Below are 6,742 nucleotides of genomic sequence, written 5' to 3'. Positions count from 1 at the left end.
TCCATCCATCCATGTGTCCATCCATTTCTTATATGCTTATTATGTTACAGGCTCTTTATAGATTCTTTACATATCTGATTTCACTTATTCCTCTCAATAACTTTGTGAGATATGAATTATTAGTCTCATACGTAAGAAAATTAAGACCCAAGAAGTTTGGTTGCTTGACCAGGGTTACACTAGTACACTAGTAAACGGCTGACCCAGGCTTCTCATCCAGATCTGAATAATTCCAATCGTATGTTCTTTTAATCTCTTCTGAATTCCTCATACTCTGTTCAGAGGAATTTGTTTTGACCCTCAAGCGGGGTTCTGTTCTCCCCCATACTGAAAAACAGAAAACTGGATTTTCCAGATACTAACAGATATTCAATACGCATAGCCTCTCTCTCTTTTAGGGAATTTAATGGGCAAATTCATATTAAAGGCTCGGAGAAGTCCTGTACTATTTTCAGTTTAATCCAGCATTCACTGATTATGATCATCATTATTTGATCATGAAACTTTTTGGTGGCAAAATACCCAATTCCATGACAGCTGGAAGAGTTCCTTTACTCCCTCATCTGACCTGAGACCAGCACAAGGACTTCTTTCCCTAAGCAAGTTGTCTTTTTTTTTTTTTTCTTCAAGCAGCAAATAATGATTTGATCTTAAGCCAACTAATAACCCAACCCCTTGCATCTCCGTGACATTCCTCTTCCACATGCCCTTCAGCTCCGTGTCTTCCCTGAACTGCAGGATGTCTCTGCAAAGCGCAGAGGGTGCAAGGGCTACTGGACCTCCAAGAAATGATGGATTTGGTCTCCAAGTTGACCCCTTAAGAGATGGCTGCTGCCCCATGTGGGTCTCATCACTGCGTTCTTCTCATCCTATCTCCTGGCTCTGAGTCTCAAATGTTTACTGGCCCAGGGCAAGGACCCATTCCCATAGTATTCTAGATTCATGCCATCTATCTCCGACTCTGCGGCTGGGTGGCAGGACAATGGCCTTGTGTCTGTGCTTCATCCCGCAAACCCAAGCTTCTGCCTCAGGGAGGAATCCATTTGTACTTACTTCCCTAGATTCTTTTCCTCCCTCTTGTAGTTCTTTCTAAAAATAGAGAGAGACTGGCATAACCAACCAGCAGTGAGCACTCCTGCGCCCGGAGGGATTTTATCTGTTGCCCCGGAAAGAGAAACTGCTTCTCCCCACCTGAAGCCAGGACCCAGGAGCCAATGGCGACACAGTAGTGCCTTCAACTGAGAGAGTCTCTCCACTCTGCAGCCTGCCCCACATTCCAGTCCTGCCACATCCCACCCTGGTCCCACCACCCCCTCCCAGGGAGTCAACACATCATCTCTTTGCACTCCAGGCCCTGACTCACTGCATGGCTGGGGAGTGACGGCCAGGGAATCTGAAGCCTCAGCTGATCCAGCCAGGATTCCTACTCTGCACCACAGGGTACAGAGCCACTCCCCTGTGCCACCGGCTGGGGGATTTTTTTCCAATGAGCTCAAATCATAACAAATGTTTAACACACAGACGTGGCTGGAGTTGGCCTCCAGAAAAGGCATGAGGCAACCCTTTACTTAGTGAACAAAATGCACAGCTTAATGTAAGAGCTTGCCCTCTCGTTGGTCTCATCATCACCACCCAACTGCAGGCCCTGGACACAGGGTAATCAGGGCTCTCTGGAATCCTGCACATGCCAGGTCAGAATTTGTGGATGATGTGTTAGGTTTTGATTGTCTTCTGATACAGAAACAGAAGAGTGAAGGTTGAGGCTGGGAAAGAGAAGGGGAACCTACCTCACTGAAAAGAGTAGGCAACCTGGAAAAAGCTAGCAGGACAATGAATGCAAAATAGAAATGAAGAGAGTCTTTCTCTCCTTTCCACCCATCTTTATTCATCATGCAGTAGAGAAATATTGATGGTAGGGAAGGAGTGAAGACAGAAGGGAAGGAAAGAGAGCCTCAACTTCTGATCTTCCCAAAGAGGGCCATCCTTGTATCCTCTTCTTTCACCCCTTATTTAGTCTGGGGAGGAAAACATTGGGCAGGTATCCCAGGACTGCCTGAGTCAGGGCTCACCATCACCACTGGTTGACAAGCACTCATGAAATGCACACCAGACCTAAGCTCTGCTATTATTTACTTGCTGTGTGAGTTTTCATGACCCAGAAGGAAAAAAAAATTGTTTAAGCTCCTCGTTACCAAATTTTACCTTGAAAAAATAAAACGGTTTTCAGAACTATGTTCATTACTTGGTCCGCCCCTTTCTTCCCCCTCTTCTCCAAAAGCTGGCCATTTAGATGTTCTCAGATGAAGACTCTTTGGTGGCTGTGGGGCAAAGAATTAACCTGAACCAAAGAGGAGCTCTGCAGCAGCTGGCCCCTGTCCTCAGCTTCTGGGAAGTGATCTCCAGGACCATAGAATGCCCTGCCTGATGGGAGTGTCTTTGTTTGCCTTGGAACTTTGGCCATTGGACAATCTAACGAGATCTATGACGGGGGTTTTGAGCCACATTGTATCAGGGCTACCCACAGAAGGGCTGGTGACTGAAGGTCAACCATGCAGGTGGAATGTGATCAAGCCTCAGTAAAAACTCTGGACAAAAGGCTTGGATGAGTGTCCCTGGTTGGCAATACTCTGAACATACTGTCACATGCCGATGCTGAGAAAGAAACACTGTCCTGGCCTGATGGAAGGGCAACACTTGGAAACTCTGCATTTGCTGCTTTCTGGGAGCCCACCCTATGCATTTCTTCCCTTGGCTGAAGAAGGGACCTGCAACCTTTCCCTGTAATAAACCAAAACCCAAAGTACAACAGACTTCAGTGAGTTCTATGAGTCCTTCTAGCAAACTATCAGGCCCCCTGAATTTGCAATTGCTGTCAGAAGTGTAGGTCAAGTTCCCAGACCTCACAGTTGGTTAGCTCTTTACAGCTGGCCTGAATTTTCAGTGATAATACTGATTAATAGATAAGTAGATGGCACCTCCCCTGGTGTGGCCATTCTTAATCTAGTCATCTGGTACATTGACCTAATGAAGACTCCTAGTTCATCAAAAGATTCAACCTAGTAGTCAGCTTCTAGGATTGTATAAGCATGAGTACAAATTGCCATGGTTTCAGGGTCACAACTTTTGGAAGTATTGATAGCTCTTTTAAAAAAAATGTTTATTTTTATTTCAAGTTCCAGGGTACATGTGGAGGATGTGTAGGGTTGTTACATAGGTAAATGTGTGCCATAGTGTCTTGCTGCACGTATCAACCCATCACCTAGGTATTAAGCCCAGCATCCATTAGATATTTTTCCTAATGCTCTCCCTACCCCCTTCCGTCTCCCCACAGGCCCCAGTGTGTGTTGTTCCCCTCCCTGTGTCCATGTGTCCTCATTTGTTCAGTTCCCACTTATAAGTGAGAACATATGGTGTTTGGTTTTCTGTTCCTGGATTAGTCTGCTGAGGATAATGACTTCCAGCTCCATCCACGTCCCTGCAAAGAACATGATCCCATTCCTTTCTATGGCTGCATAGTATTCCAAGGCATATATGTACCACATTTTCTTTATCCAGTCTATCATTGATGGGCATTTGGGTTGATTCCATGTTTTTGCTATCATGAATAGTGCTACAGTGAACATACACGTGCATGTATCTTTGTAATAGAATGATTTATATTCCTTTGGGTATACACTCAGTAATGTGATTGCTGGGTCAAATGATATTTCTGGTTCTAGATCTTTGAGGAATTGCCACACTATCTTCCACAATAGTTTAACTAACTGACATTTCCACCAACAGTGTAAAGCGTTCCCGTTTCTCTGCAACCTCACCAGCATCTGTTGTTTTTTGACTTTTTAATAGTAGCCATTCTGAACAGTATAAGATAGTATCTCATTGTGGTTTTTGATTTGCATTTCTCTAATGATCAGTGATGTTAAGCTTTTATTCATATGTTTGTTGGCTGCATGAATGTCTTCTTTTGAGAAGTGTCCATTCTGTCCTTTCCCTACTTTTTAAGGTTTAAAAAAATTTTTTTTTCTTGTAAACTTGTTTAAGCTCCTTGTAGATTCTGGATATTAAATCTTTATCAGATGGATAAATTGCAAAAATTTTCTCCCACTCTGTAGGTTGCCTGCGCACTCTGTGATAGTTTCTTACCATGTGCATTTTCAATCTCTTTGGTTTAATTAGATCTTGTTTGTCAATTTTTGCTTTTGTTGAAATTGCCTTTGGCAATTTTGTCATGAAATTTTTGCCCATGCCTATGTCCTGAATGGTATTGCCTAGATTTTCTTTTACGGTTTTATAGTTTTGGGTTTTACATTTAACTACTTGATCCACCTTGAGTTACTTTTGGTACAAAGTGTAAGAAAGGTGTCCAGTTTCAATTTTCTGCATATGGCTAGCCAGATCTCCCAGCACCATTTATTAAATAGGGAATCCTTTCCCCATTGCTTGCTTTTGTCAGGTTTCTCAAAGATCAGATGGTTATAGATGTATGGTCTTATTTCTGAGTTCTCTATCCTGTTCCATTGGTCTGTGTGCCTTTTTTGTACCAGTACTATGGTGTTTCGGTTACTGTAGCCTTGTAGTATAGTTTGAAGTTGGGTAGCTTAATAAGAATAGCATTGAGTCTACAAATAAAGTGGGCCATTTTCACAATATTGATTCTTCCTATCCATGAGAGTGGAATGTTTTTCCATTGGTTTGTGTCCTCTCTTATTACCTTGAGCAGTGGTTTGTGGTTCTCCTTGAAGAGGTCCTTCATTTCCCTTTGTTAGCTGTATTCCTAGGTATTTTATTCCCTTTATAGCAATTGTGAATGGGCGTTCATTCATGATTTGGCTTTCTGCTTGTCTGTTGTTGGTGTATAGGAATGCCTGTGACTTTTGCACATCGATTTTGTATCCTGAGACTCTGCTGAAGTTGCTTATCATTTGTTAGCTGTATTCCTAAGTATTTCATTCCCTTTACAGCAATTGTGAATGGGCATTCATTCATGATTTGGCTTTCTGCTTGTCTGTTGTTGGTGTATAGGAATACCTGTGACTTTTGCACATCGATTTTGTATCCTGAGACTCTGATGAAGTTACTTATCATTTGTTAGCTGTATTCCTAGGTATTTATTCCCTTTATAGCAATTGTGAATGGGCATTCATTCATGATTTGGCTTTCTGCTTGTCTGTTGTTGGTGTATAGGAATGCTTGTGACTTCTGCACATTGATTTTGTATTCTGAGACTCTGCTGAAGTTGCTTATCATTTGTTAGCTGTATTCCTAGGTATTTATTCCCTTTATACCAATTGTGAATGGGCGTTCATTCATGATTTGGCTTTCTGCTTGTCTGTTGTTGGTGTATAGGAATGCTTGTGACTTTTGCACATTGATTTTGTATCCTGAGACTCTGCTGAAGTTGCTTATCAGGTTAAGAAGCTTTGGGGCTGAGAGGATGGGGTTTTCTAGATACAGGAGCATGTCATCTGCAAAGACAATTCGACTTCCTCTCTTCCTATTTGAATATCTTTATTTCTTTCTCTTACCTGATTGTCCTGGCCAGAACTTCCAATACTATGTTGAATAGGAGTGGTGAGAGAGGGCATCCTTGCTTTGTGTTGGTTTTCAAGGGGAATGTTTCCAGCTTTTGCCCATCCAGGATGATATTGGCTGTGGGTTTGTCATAAATGGCTGGAAGTACTGATAATTCTTAATGAAGACAGAAGCTAGGAGTTAAACAGCCTTTCTCCATGTACCCTCAGTACTTGGTTCATGCTGTTGCCATTACACTCATCACTCTGTACTCTATTTCATGTGACTCAGTGCATATGACTGTGAGTTCCCTGAAAGAAGAGATCTTACTCACCTTTCACTCTGACAATCAGAGCAGAAAGTAACCCACTAAGTGTCTGATGAATTGCTGATCCTTCGCAGACATAAGCAATTGTGTCCATGAATACATGGTTATTACAACCCCATAAACAGGTTCTCTTTAAACTGTGAGCCCACATAAAACTTTACAAGTCTCCTGTTCCTCTCTAAGAAGATATCCAAAAGGAAAAATCAACACAGAGGCAGCAGAGCATACTGCCAAGAGTACACGTGTGGGAATTGGGAACCATGGTTCTAGCATAGCACCATATTCCTATGTGGCTGCGTGACCTTAGGCAAGTCACTTGACCTGAGACTAGGTTATCTCATCCATAAGGCAGTGAGAAATACTGTACCCTCTGGCCATGCTACAGTAGGTAATAATTATAAAGCATGTACTATTAAAAAGTTCAGATTCCACAAACATTTTCTAAGCATCTGCTATATGTTAGATACTCTAGAGGGCCCTTCCACGTCACTGTTCCATGCCATGAAGTCCTCATATTCTGGCATTGAGGGGTAATAATGGGAAGGGGCTCGGGGTGGGAATAGAGATGACTCAAAACTGTCTGGGAGCTGAAAATTACTGAAGTTGGATGAGACAACAGGAAGGTTCACTGTATCGTTTTCGCTATTATTTCACATTTTTGAAATGTTCCACATGTATTAATTTTTAAAATTGATTTATTTTAGAGATGGGGTCTCACTCTTTTGCCCAGGCTGGAGTATAGTGGCACAACCATAGCTCACTGCAGCCTTGAACTTCTGGACCCAACTAATCCTCCCACCACAGTCTCCCAAGTAGTTGGGACTAGAGGCTTGTGCCACCTTTCCTGGCTAATTAAAAAAAAATTATAGAGATGAGGTCTCTTTATGGTGCCCATGCTGATCT

General features: G+C 42.4%; 1 protein-coding gene across 1 annotated transcript in view; it reads right to left on the bottom strand.

The window, feature by feature from the left end:
- LOC105551137 (anoctamin-2) overlaps positions 1-6,742 on the bottom strand; it is a 351,959-nt gene that overhangs the window by 109,596 nt on the left and 235,621 nt on the right. The window lies entirely within an intron of this gene.

Source organism: Mandrillus leucophaeus, unplaced genomic scaffold, assembly GCF_000951045.1.
Source record: "Mandrillus leucophaeus isolate KB7577 unplaced genomic scaffold, Mleu.le_1.0 Scaffold508, whole genome shotgun sequence".
NCBI lineage: Eukaryota > Metazoa > Chordata > Mammalia > Primates > Cercopithecidae > Mandrillus > Mandrillus leucophaeus.
The sequence above is the reverse complement of the archived record's forward strand: the minus strand, read 5'-3'. Positions and strand labels throughout refer to the sequence as shown.